This window comes from Xenopus laevis, chromosome 5L, assembly GCF_017654675.1.
Source record: "Xenopus laevis strain J_2021 chromosome 5L, Xenopus_laevis_v10.1, whole genome shotgun sequence".
Lineage (NCBI taxonomy): Eukaryota > Metazoa > Chordata > Amphibia > Anura > Pipidae > Xenopus > Xenopus laevis.
Genome location: NC_054379.1, coordinates 78314952 through 78328203, shown reverse-complemented (window position 1 = coordinate 78328203; position 13252 = coordinate 78314952). Strand labels below are relative to the sequence as shown.

At 38.6% G+C, this 13252-nt stretch overlaps 1 protein-coding gene across 4 annotated transcripts in view; it reads left to right on the top strand.

Moving 5' to 3' along the window:
- The window catches only part of nt5dc1.L (5'-nucleotidase domain containing 1), a 138955-nt gene that overhangs the window by 76813 nt on the left and 48890 nt on the right, over positions 1-13252 (top strand).

The following is a 13252-nucleotide window of genomic DNA, read 5'->3' as shown; positions in this document are numbered from 1 at the left end:
TCTAGCCTAGCTGATTAAAAGTATTTTTCTTTTCAGTGTGGAAAATCTGGTTTACATGTTCACCTGAATTTAACCAGTAACTAGTAATATACTTCTCCTTCACTCATGCTCTTCAGAATAAAGAGGCAGTTTTGTTAAAGGGGAAACAAACCCCCCTACTAATAAAAACCACTACCCCCTACCCTACATAGCCCCCCTCCTGCTCCCCCCCAGCCTAGATGTTAACTCATGTAATTGCCCCTAATTCCTTACTTACCCCTCGTTGCAGAGTCAGTGAAGTGGAGCTTAGGCCTTCTTCTGGCTCTTCTGTCTTTTCGGGTCTTCTTCCTTCCCTTCGGCAATTTACATCACTTTTGCCACATGCAGAGTTGTCATGAACCGGAAGACTGCTCCAACTGCGCATGTGCCGATACACCACTCACTTCCCGAAGAAGGCCAAAGAGCCGAAGATGTCGCCCGTAAACTCCGCTGTGCTGACTCTGCAAGGAAAGTTAAGTGCAGAATTAGGGGCAATTACAGGATTTAACACCTAGGCTGGGGGGGGCAGGGAGGGGGGCTATGTAGGGTAGGAGGTCACGATGTTTAATAGCAGGGGTTTAGTTCTTTAAAGGGAACTAACCCCCTTCTGTTTTTAACTGGTCCTATGGACTCTACGGATAATAGAATTTGCATATTTCAGAGCTTTCTGGGTAATGGTTTAGTACCTGTACTAAGTAATAGGACATTATTAATACATGTATTTTTAGAGCGCCAACATAGTCGCGTAGCGCTGACATTGCCTAACTATTAACCTATCCACATAGCAACACCACAAAACCCCCTCAACCTTGGAATAATTTCCTGGCCGCTATACAATATATTAGGGCTGGCCATGAAGACATGATTGTTTGTACCTTTGTCATTGAGAAGAGTAATGTTTTCAGATTTTTTTCATTTAGTTAAATTAATATGTGTGCATTTGAAACTTTATCCCTAAAAGATATAACAGACTAACCACGTGATCGTATGGAATGTGTCATAATGTTTTAAAGCAGTATGCATGTGGAATAGTATAATTTCCTCACAATACAATTTTTTTAATTTTTTACTGTTTGTCAGTTAAAGTCTTGCCATTTTTTAATGTAATTTACAATATTGTGAGATATTTCCCGTAACAGTTTTATTCTGCTATTCTGTGAATCAATTTGGTTGATGGATTAAAGGCGGAAACAAAATCTAAACTAGCTGAAAAATGAATGTCTTTAGACTTTACCATAAAGCTTTCAACATCTGTACTTGATTTTGGAACGACTGTTGCAATTTTAAGGTCTGCTCCTCCAAAAATGTGCTTTTGCTGTATTTTTGTTTTAGCCTGGTGCTTTTTAGTGTTGGCCATATAGTTTAACTGTCACATGTTTCATAACACACAAATGTTACTTTCAAAGGAAAATGATAATAAATCACAAAGTGATCTTGTTCAGACCAAGTGAATAGTAATATATATATATATATATACTGTATTTATAGATAGGCAACAGTCAATTTCAGACATTTTTCTTCACCAGTAGAAATAGGCTGATGGAGTATCTGCCTGGTGTTAGTAAGTGATTTAGTGTCCTCAAGTTTTACATTATGGTATAAGTTTACATTTACAGCATTCTAATAAATATGGTTATTCCAGCTCTTCCTCTGATAAAATATAGGGCAGGTAAAATCTTTGACCTGTGCTGTGGCATAACTAGGGTCGGACTGGCCAAGGTGCAGGATTTGACCCTCCTGAACCCTCACCCCCGCTAGTCCCCCCCCCCGACTCCTTCCATATGTGTCTTCCCCCATTTGTGGACACACATGGCAATACCTTAAGGGGCATATTTATCATGCTGTGAAAAAACTGTGTAAAAAATCGCATGGTGTATGTAATTTTATGCCATGTGAATGCCAGATTTTCCGCCATTATTTTACACCATTTTTTAATACGTTGAAGTCAGTGTGGTGTATTGTCCCGCTGTTTTTTACACGTCATAATAAATATGCCCCTAAGAGTTCTGCTTGCAATTGCACAGCAGCGCTTCTCTGGCATATACCCCGTGCAACCTCCAGTAATTATGCTGTTAGTAATCATGTTTCTCCATTTTACTAATTTTCAATTTTTGGTGAATTTTCTCCGTTGCCGATTCACCTTCTGTGAACATAGACCCATGACTTCATATTATTGCCACAAGACCCTCCTAACAGCAAAGACCCCCCAAAACCATATATTTTTGGAAAGTACACATTCTGATGAATCCAACAAAGATAAAGACGTCTTTATATACCAAACTAGCAAACTGCAAAGCTTTTCTAAATGTAGAGGCTTTTACAACATTTCTGAAAATCACTTAAAAATGTTGGTTTGCCGCATTTATCTCACACAATGTTTTACGTACAAATAAAAATCACCCTAAATAAGGATGTTAGAGGTCTACTGAGTTTGATACGCAATATGCATAGATTTACCAAAGTATGTGGTATCTACGGACCCCAAATGAAAAACGTGCATATGAATTTTCATTCTGGCCAACTCAGCTCCTGAAAAGAGAGCCCCAACTGTGCGTTATGTGCTGTAAGACCCCCAAACTGTAAAAAGCACATATTCAGGTGCAGGGCCGGGCCATACTGGCCTGGCGCCCCAGGCAACTCGGCTGGCCCTGTCGCCCCTCCACAGAGCACGCGTGTACATGAGTGTGGAATGCATGCTAAGAGCCGCATCCAGCGCACGACACACTCCCCTTACATAGGTGCAGTCACGTCATCGCGCATGCCACACTTCCCTTACGTAGGTGCATGCGCGCGCATGCGCACAAGGAGTAGGTCTTGGGGTAGGCAGCAGTTAAAGGTATGTGCCAGGCACCCCCAAAGCTTTACACCCTAGGCACGTGCCTACTCTGCCTACCCCTAGTTCCGGCCCTGTTCTGGTGGATCAAACTAAGTAAAATATATCTTTTTTTATACCAAGCACCAAACAGCAAAACTATACTAAAGATACATAAGAAACAATAATGCAGGCATAAAATTGCAATAAAACTACAAAAAATATGTAAATGAATGAAATAACAAAATAACTGATCTGACAATTAGTGGCCAAAATCAATTATCCAATAGCCATGCTGCCAAAAAAAGCACAAAAAACTAAAGATAACGCTACAATGAATAAGTAAAAAAAAAAGACCTGTTTGTGAGTTTTTGAGTATACATGTTTGTGCACTTGTTGTCTGAGTGTGTACATATATTTAAATAAGTGTACAAAAGGGAGCAAGTGTGCTAAAATAAAATATTCAAAAACACCAATCTTTACTAAAATGTTTGTGTGTAAGTGTATAAATGTACTGTAAGTGAATGTGTGTAAAAAAAATGTACACTTGGAGCAGGAGGATCGCTGCCATCCCTGGAGGGCCCTGGACATTGTGTGTGCAGAGTTGTTGCGCAGCAGGAAGTGCGTGGGCGGCTCTGCATGGAGAAGGAGGTAAGTGAAGTAGCAGATCCTCCATGCGATTGCGTCTGCTACTTTAAAGTCTGATCTGCGACGATAACGTCGCACATCTGACATGACAGCCGCTTAGCTTCTTTGCCCAGGGGGCTGTCATCCCTCCCCACTCTCTGTGGAGGTGGCAAAAGCCGCCGACACAGAGAGAATAGCTTGGTTGAACATAAGCTGTACTTTCTTAGCAGTCTGAGCATTTGCCTGCCAGCACGTACGCTGTACATGCTTGGCAGGCAAAGGGTTAATATTAGTAGCTGAACTTTCAAAAATAACTGTAATGTATGTTTTTTACACAGACATACCAATTGCCATAAAAAGGAAACCTGAAAGTTCAAGTGACAATTTTTTCGAGCGAATCTGTGTGCCACCCACTATACAAAACCATAGGGATTTTAAGTCCCAGAATACATCAATTCACAATGGAAGAATTTGAGGGAGGGGCTGCATTAAGCTGTGAACCTAAGGGGATGGGTAATTGGTCTCAGCGAGCACAGGCAGACTATCATGGTTTCCTTTTAATCTGTGAAATCAGGTATGTCTGTGTAAAAAATGCTATTATATTTTATTTCTGGAATTTCAGATAGTGACATGGGTCACTTTTAATGTGAAGAACACTATTTTACATCTCGAAACTATTACAATAAGGTCAGTGATTCTTCTCCTGAGAACAACTTTCTATGTCCAAGTAGCGTCAGTTCACATGCGGGGACAATGCAATATATCTAGGCTGAGCAGGGTCATTCGTATCCAGGGGACAACCGTAGCTGTCTGAGAAGCAGTACAATATATCTAGGTAGGGGGATTATTTTGACCCGAAGACCAGCAAGAGGGGTGCAAGACTCCAGGAAAGTGCGGGGGGGTTGGTGGTCCTGCCTTTGCCAGGGTGCACCCAAATAGTGTTTGTTACTTCTATAAATGGATAGTGATGGATAGTGACATAAGAAATCTACAGCATGGTTTTTACTAATAGTGTTTAAAAACATTACCCTCTATTTGAAATACAAGGTAATTTTTTTGTTACATATTGCTTTAAATGCAGAATTGAACTCATCTGATCAGTAATTTGGGCATAGTGTATTAACGTGCAGCAACTGGTTTTTCTCTGGAAATCTCAAGAGTGGTTTATGTTAAAATCTGACCCAGCGTAAGAAAGTTGTGCATTATGTTAAGATCTACTGACAGCAGAAAAATCACTTTTTCTGGAGACACATACAGTACATTAAATGTCTGGCTGGTAGGAGAAAATGAATGCCAACAGCATTTTTGAAGTTTATCCTTCAGAAATCGTGTGAGAACGCCTCTGCCAGGAATGTTTTGTGGTTGAAGTGTCTAATATCATGTCTATGAACTGATCCAAAATAAACTTTTACAATATATCAGTTAGTGAGAATCTTCATTTAGATACAATTGAAACAAGTGGGAATTAATGATGTAAGTCACAATAAATTATAGCATATCAACCCTTTGATTACTCAAATATGGTGTTTTTTAACCCCTACATTTAAAAAAAATATCTACCATGTGCACTTTACAGGATAGGTTTGTGTGTGATAAGCAATAAGTCAACCTTCCTCCTAGCTGACTGATAAGCTTTAACTTAGATGAATGGGATCAGTAGGTCTAGAAGTGCAGGCCTCAAGCTGATTTAACGCTCATTTAGCATTTGACTTAGTAAATAAGGTCTATTGCATGAATACAGAAATGGATATAGATTGCCATATAGATACTTACTAAGCACACAGTATGTACAAAAGTTATTTGGTGTGAACTAACTTACAAATCTAAATAAACATTTTCTAAAAGTGTTAAAGTACTATATCTTCTATTGACAAAATACAATCTTTATGTTTATTTGTGGGGGAAAAAAGAAGGACACCAGGTATGCTTTGTGTTTCAGGTTCTAGCTATCTGTGACCACAGTGTAATTTTCAAAGTATTCTTTATTACATGATGGACCTGACTATGGTAGGGTTTCTTCAGAAATTTGTCAAAATATTACTTTACTGACCTGGGGTAAGGAACTGTAAAACTATCACTACCATTAACTAAAAACTGAAGTGCGCAAATACCTGAGATTCCCTACTGTCTCCTGCTTGCAAGTAAGCTAAGGCGTCAAATCTGACAGGTATATGCAAAAAGAAACTTTGGGAGAATATTGAAACTTTTTAGCTCTATACATTGTGAGAGAACATGAACATTTCAAAGAATGAGAATAGATTGAAGGGCAGAGGAAAGAATTAAATAGATTATGATTATGAGCTTGCCAATTTATAAAGGCTACATTAATGCACATATAATACACAAGAGCCATGGATAGCTGGTAAATTATATATTTTTTATATAATATATATATATATATATATATATATACATATATATATATATATATATATATATATATACACATATAAATACTGTATATATTATATAATTATAATGTAAACCTTTAATCCAGGTATTCGACCATCATGATGCAGCTGCCTTCATAATTTTAATAGAATGTTTTTAAATTTGTATTTTAATATGTGCGTAATAAAAGATATGAAATTGAAGATAACTTTGTGATGATTGTGCTGATATACAGGAGTTGCAGTGAGGGGTTTGTCGTTTTGAATGCTTCTATTGATGGACTTTTTTCCTCTGCCTAGCATCACCCAAGTCAACCACAATAAATATTTCAACACTAAACCCAGAATTTGTTTTAGGAAATCACGTACTATTAAGGATATGGTGGCCCCCTCTAAAATGTGGGGAAAAACAACCAACAGACAAAATCTCTTTGGTATTAGGGACCAGTAACGTAACTAGAGGGGGGGGGGGCCCTGGCGCGGGAAGTGCAGTCGGGCCCCCGTCCCCCTCCATATGGCCGCAATTACTAAAGAACTCAGTGACGCTCGAGCTGCCGGGGGGCCCTGAGGGGGGTGCGGGCCCTGGCCCAATCTCACCCCCTGCTCCCCCGGTAGTAATGCCACTGTTAGGGACACTTTCAAGTGTGAACGCAAATGATGTGTAGCATGTCCTTTTGTTTTGGCAAAAAGGAATATGGAGAATGATTTTCCGTAAACAAATAACTTCATCAATTGTGCTTCTATTTATATTATTTACTTATTAATATGTCCATGCAATTTGTTTTATGTTGGCAGAACAAAATGAAATGTGAGATGCAGGATTAGTGAGTATATCCGTAACATAAGGGCAGGAACAATTAATCATAGTGTAACACGAACAAAGAAAAACATGATAGTAATCCAGAAGGCACATACTTTGTGGGACTTCCAGTTAGTCTTAAATATTGGGACAAGTTGATTAAACTTAGACAAAGGGAGACTTTTTGGATATTCAAGTGGACACTTCACATACAAAGGGTTTGAACGTTGATTTGGATTTAGCTGCTTTTTAATCTCGATAAAGTGATATATTTTATTTTACATCTATTTAGCAGCCTCCTATGCCTGTTATGAATATTAGGCCCTTTATTTCTGCAATCGTTTTGTCATGTGCAGTTTACATTTTTTTAAAAATGAATCTATAGTTTCTATTATAAAATTGATTATCTATATTAACCCTTAAGTGTTTTTTTCACTTCAATGGCAAAGCATTTTATTATTGTCTGAATATTTAAATGTTGTGCATTTCTAGATGTAAAAGAGATATTTCTGTATAGAATTGTCTAAAGAATGGCACATTCATGCATGCAGATTTGAATATCGACATTTAAGTGATGCTAGACACATAGGGACAAGTGATACTTTATAGGTGAGGCGCACAGTGATGATTTAGTTGGGGAACCTATGCTGAAACAGCCCGATACTTTGCATCATTGATAGAAGACATAAAGACAGAATTTTTAAAGCCATGTGTTATAGCTCACTATAGTCCAATTTCCAGAACCCACCAGCACACCCTGGCCTCTCCAGCATAAGTTGGCCCGGTGCACAGTCAGAAGGGATCGGCAACCCCAATTGTAGTCAGCGTAATAAAAGAAAAACTGGCACTCCGAGCTCGATGCATGCGGGCAAAGCCCTGCGTGTTTATTACAATGTAACGTTTCGGGGGCGGGCACCTTCGTCAGACGAAGGGGCCCGCCCCCGAAACGTTACATTGTAATAAACACGCAGGGCTTTGCCCGCATGCATCGAGCTCGGAGTGCCAGTTTTTCTTTTATTATAGCTCACTATACACCTGAGGAAATGTGGAATACCATGTGAAATGCGTACCCATATTTATACTAACTATAGAATTTAGTATCACAAAATAGCCTTTGATATTATGTCTGTCCAAAAAAATCATCCAAGCCCCTCTTAAAGGCATTAACTGAATCAGCCATCACAACATCTCCCGGCAGTGCATTCCACAACCTCACTGTCCTGACTGTGAAGAACCCCCTACGTTGCTTCAAATGAAAGTTCTTTTCTTCTAGTCTAAAGGGGTGGCCTCTGGTACGGTGATCCACTTTATGGGTAAAAAGGTCCCCAGCAAATTGTCTATAATGTCCTCTAATGTACTTGTAAAGTGTAATCATGTCCCCTCGCAAGCGCCTTTTTTCCAGAGAAAACAACCCCAACCATGACAGTCTACCCCCATAATTTAAGTCTTCCATCCCTCTAACCAATTTAGTTGCACGTCTCTGCACTCTCTCCAGCTCATTTATATCCCTCTTAAGGAATGGAGTCCAAAACTGCACTGCTTAACTGAAGGCATCAGTCGTTTGTTTTTGCACTTCCCTACAGATTTCTTGACCACAATTATTATTGTGTGACATGTTGGAGTTAGAAGTGCAAATATAAAGAGGTTTGGAATCTAATTTTTATAGGGGTTGGTCACCTTTAAATATTAAATTCTATTCTGAGATAATTTGCAATTGGCCTTCATTTTGCATTTTTTGTGGTTTTTCAGTTATTTAGCTTTCTGTTCAGCAGCTCACCAGTTTGGCATTCAGGAGCTATATAGGTACTGGGGTCTTATTTACCATAACAACCAGGCAGTGGTTTGAATAAGAGCTTGGAATATGAATAGGAGAGGGACAGAATAGGACGTTAAGTGATAAAAAGTAAGAATAACAATAAAATGTGTAACTTTTGATTGGAGGAGGGCATGGTCAATAAGCCAGTATAGCACCACTGTTGCAGAAAACAGAACATAATCGGGCAGGGAATATGTTAAAGAGCATTACATAATAGCATAGTAACATAAGAACTTGTACTGTATGTCTATATAAAACTTGCCTAACTGCTAGTTGATCCAGAGGAAGCCAAAAAAACCTTCCAGTCTCTCTAATTTGCCTCAGGAGGAAAAAATACTTCCTGACTCCAAGATGGCAATCAGAACAGACCCTGGATCAACTTAAACTATGAGCTATCTTTCATAACCCTGTATTTCCTCACTTGCTAAAAAGCCATCCAACCCCTTCTAAAAGCTATCTTAATTTATCAGCCAGAATTACACAATTACTGCTTTCATATTCTGTAATAAAAAACCCTCTCCAAAAATTTCGACCGAACCTACTTTCAGTTGGAAGGACCTACTGGTAAATAAAGCATTAGAGAGTTTATTATACGATCCCATTGTATATTTATACATAGTTATCATTTCACCCCTTAAGCGCCTCTTCTCCAGCGTGAACAACCCCAAATTTTCCAGTCTTCCCTCATAGCTAAGATTTTCCATACCTTTTACCAGCTTAGTTGCCCTTCTCTGTACCCTCTCTAATTCAATAAGGTCCCGTTTGAACGATGGAGATCAAACCTGTACGGCATATTCTTGATAAAGAGGAAGAAAGCCTCCACCCGCAAATCTATGCCCCTTTTAATTACAGTTCAAGACCTTGTTTGCCCTTGCATCTGCTGGCTAGCATTGCTTGCTACATCCAAGTTTATTATCTGCAAGGACTTAAAGGTCCTTTTCCATTATGGATTTGCCTAGTGCCGTCCAATTTACGGTATAAGTGATTACATCCCAGGTGCATGACCTTACATTTCTCGACATTGAATCTCATGTGACTCCTAACCACCCAGAGTCCAAGTTTGTCAGGATCCTGCTGCAATGATGTCACATCCTGGATGGAATTAATTGGGCTGGATAGTTTTGTGTCATCTGCAAACACTGATACATTTCTTACAATACCCTCCCCTAAGTCATTAATGAACAAGTTAAATAAAAGTGGACCCAATACAGAACCCTGAGGGACCCCACTAAAAACCCTACTCCAAGTGGAGAAAGTACAGTTAACTACCAGTATCATTTTGTCTTTAAAAATCCAGCTTGAGGTGCAGACTGCAGTGTTGGTGGACAGTCCAGCACTGGCTTTACTGCCTGTCATAGTGGCAGCTGCAGGCAATTCTGTCACAAGAGAAGCCAGAAGAAGCCGAAGTACAAAAATGTGCCATTTTCTGCACAATTCCTTCTTAGTTGTAAGTGACCCATTCTATCGTTACCATAACAAAATAACAGCTCATATATTTTACTTAAAAAACTGAATTTTATACAGTGTTTAGGAGTGGTACCGGTAAGTCTAAACAACATGGACTGCTGAAAAACTGTAATTTTGACAAAGTTTTACTACTTATGCAGCTTCATCATTTAGGAAGAATGAAAGATATATAAAGTGATAGAAATATAGTGACTGCATTATATGATACAACATTCACCCTTTATTTGCACTTTGAACAAGTAAATAATTAAGTGTCTCATGATGTTATTAGGGCAGTAAAGTCAATACATACCTAGAAAGGAGCAAGATCCTATACAAACAGCTTCATATGTAAGAGGTTATGTTCTGTGACAGTAACAATGAACATGAAATGGATGTTAATATTACCGTGGGGTGGAAAAAGAAAATTTGTCTGTGGAGTCTCATACTGCTTCTGGGTAAGATGCCATTTGGCACACATGAACTTTGTGATCTTGTCGTTGAGCCTGTGGTTAGATTCTTAGACCGTGACTTTTGATGCTTTTTTAAGAAATATGCGCTCTGAGGATAGTCTTTTTTATGGTTTATATTTTGTGTAATCCAGACGGGGCTGTTACTTAATTATCCTTATACCGCATATAAAACATTAACATTTATGTAAATAGTGTTATTCTGGCTTTGGCATCATACAAGTGTCCAGCTGCTAAAAATAAGTCGAACTAAAAACTTTTTGGCTTTTAATCAATGGACAGTTGCTAGTGAGACAAAAATATTTTGGAATATGTTCCTAAAAGCCGGGATGATGGTTTTCCACCTGTTATGCTAAATGTGCAAAATACAAGTACATGTAATATAATAACACACCCCTTCCTACAGGTATGCTTGTTGTTTCATTTCAATGGCACCCTCATTTACAACTACATTTATATAAAACTGGCAGGGTAACACTGAAAATTCTGGTAGAGTTTAATAATTATTGACCGTTGCGTGAGATATTTTATATTGTCATTAATACTTTGCCTCTCACCGGTACTTGATACTGTAAGCAGTTTTACATTTTGGGTACTGAATATTTTTGCAGAGTATTAATCATTATGTACAATAGAAACATAGTAATTTCTTTTTTTTTTTTAGTAACTTCATTTTTTTTTATTAAGCATAGCAATATTATTTTACAGTCAGCATCAGTATATTGCAAATGTTTTGGATATAGAAAGAAACAACATAGCATCGTAATTATATTGCTACTCTAAATAATGATCATTTCAAAAAAGAAGGGTTACGGTGGAGATGAACCAATAAGAGGCAGTTCAGTTCTACTATTTGTGGAGGCAAGAGTGTCAAAGTTCAGTCTTCCGAGGCTAGTAGTTCCCAGGGTGCCCATATCTCTAAGCAGAGAGGGAGTTTGTTGTGAATTTTGGCAATTCCATATTCAAACTTCTTATTGATCTCCATGCGGCCTCTAATTTCCCCCAGGGTTGGTATAATATTAGATTTCCAATGGGATGCTATCGATATTCGGGTAGCTGTTAATATCTGGTTTATCAAAGCTTGAGTGATTTTATGCACTCTAGGCAATGGTCTACCCAACAGAAAGGTACACATATCCATCGGGAGAGGGTTCTGCAATATCATGCTCATAAGGTTTGGACCTCGGTCCATAATGGGATAATTGCCGGGCAAGTCCAAAATGTGTGTGGACGGGTACCTATTTCCCCAACATGATGGAGAATGTTCATGGAAAAGGGTGTGGTACCAAAACATTAATATTTTGTAGATATGCTTCTTTTGCCTAGCATAGTAATTTCTTAAACTACCAGGTAGGTCATTCATTAATGTCCACATCCAATGCTATTAGTTAACTGTAGTAAATACTCTACAAAGGATACAGTAGATTTCATATACTGCCAATAAAAAGTGCTAAAATAAAAAATAATCTCCACAAGATACCAACTACAATAAATGTGTGAGGGGGGGGCTGTGTCACTTGGTAAAATGTATCCTAGGTACAGTTTTGGCCACCCATCAATTATTGCTGTGGGATGAAAGGATATCGGTGTATTATGGGTATGGGTTCCATTATCAGGAAACCCATTATCCAGAAAGCTCCAAATTAAGGGAAGACCATCTCCCATATACTACGTATTATCAAAATAATACAATTTTTTAAAAACTGTTTCCTTTTTCTCTGTAATAATATAATAGTAACTTGTACTTGATCATAATGAAGACATAATTAATCCTTATTGGAAGCAAAACCAGCCTATTGGGTTTATTTGATGTTAAAAGGGGAACTACTGCAAAAAAGAAAATTTAATATAAGCTTAGCACACTGAAATAAGAAACTTCAAATATAATCAATTAAATATTCTGCATCGTTTCTGAAATAATCAAGTTTATGTTCAGTATCCCTCTCTAAGCATCTGTTTCTCTTCATTCTGTCTTCTTGCAGCAGTTGAGTGTCAAATATTCATTGACAAATGCAATAGTTGACCACACACTCCTCCTTGACATTCTACACTCATCTGGCATTCGGGACACTGCTCTTTCATGGTTTACATCTTATCTGTCTGACCGTTCCTTTAAAGTTTCCTTCTCTAACTCTACTTCTACTACTTTCCCACTCTCTGTTGGAGTTCCTCAAGGCTCTGTTCTTGGCCCCCTGCTGTTCTCGCTCTATACAACTTCACTAGGAAAACTCATTCAGTCATTTGGACTTCAGTATCACCTTTATGCTGATGACACCCAACTCTACTTGTCTACTCCTGATCTTTCTAATTCTGTCCTTTCCCAAGTCACAGACTGTCTCTCTGCTGTCTCCTCCTGGATGTCACAGCGCCACCTGAAACTGAACCTTTCTAAAACAGAACTCATTATATTTCCTCCAAGATCTTCCCCTGTCCCTCAGATATCACTCACCGTAAACAACACCACCTTTCATTCCACCACACAGGCACGCTGCCTAGGAGTTATCTTAGACTCTCATCTGTCTTTTTCACCACACATTCAAACACTTGCAAAATCTTGCCGTATTCAACTGCGCAACATTGCTCGAATACGACCCTATCTCAGTTCAGAATCAACTAAAACACTGATTCAGTCTCTCATCATCTCCCGCCTTGATTACTGCAACTTACTCCTCACAGGTATTCCAACAAGTCACCTTTCACAACTCCAATCTGTTCTAAACGCGGCCGCTAGACTCATTCATCTAGCTCGCCGCTCAGCATCAGCTGCTCCCATATGTATGTCCCTTCACTGGCTCCCAATCTCTTCTAGAATCAAATTCAAATTACTTACACTCACATTCAAGGCCCTTAATAATGAAACCCCTCCCTATATTT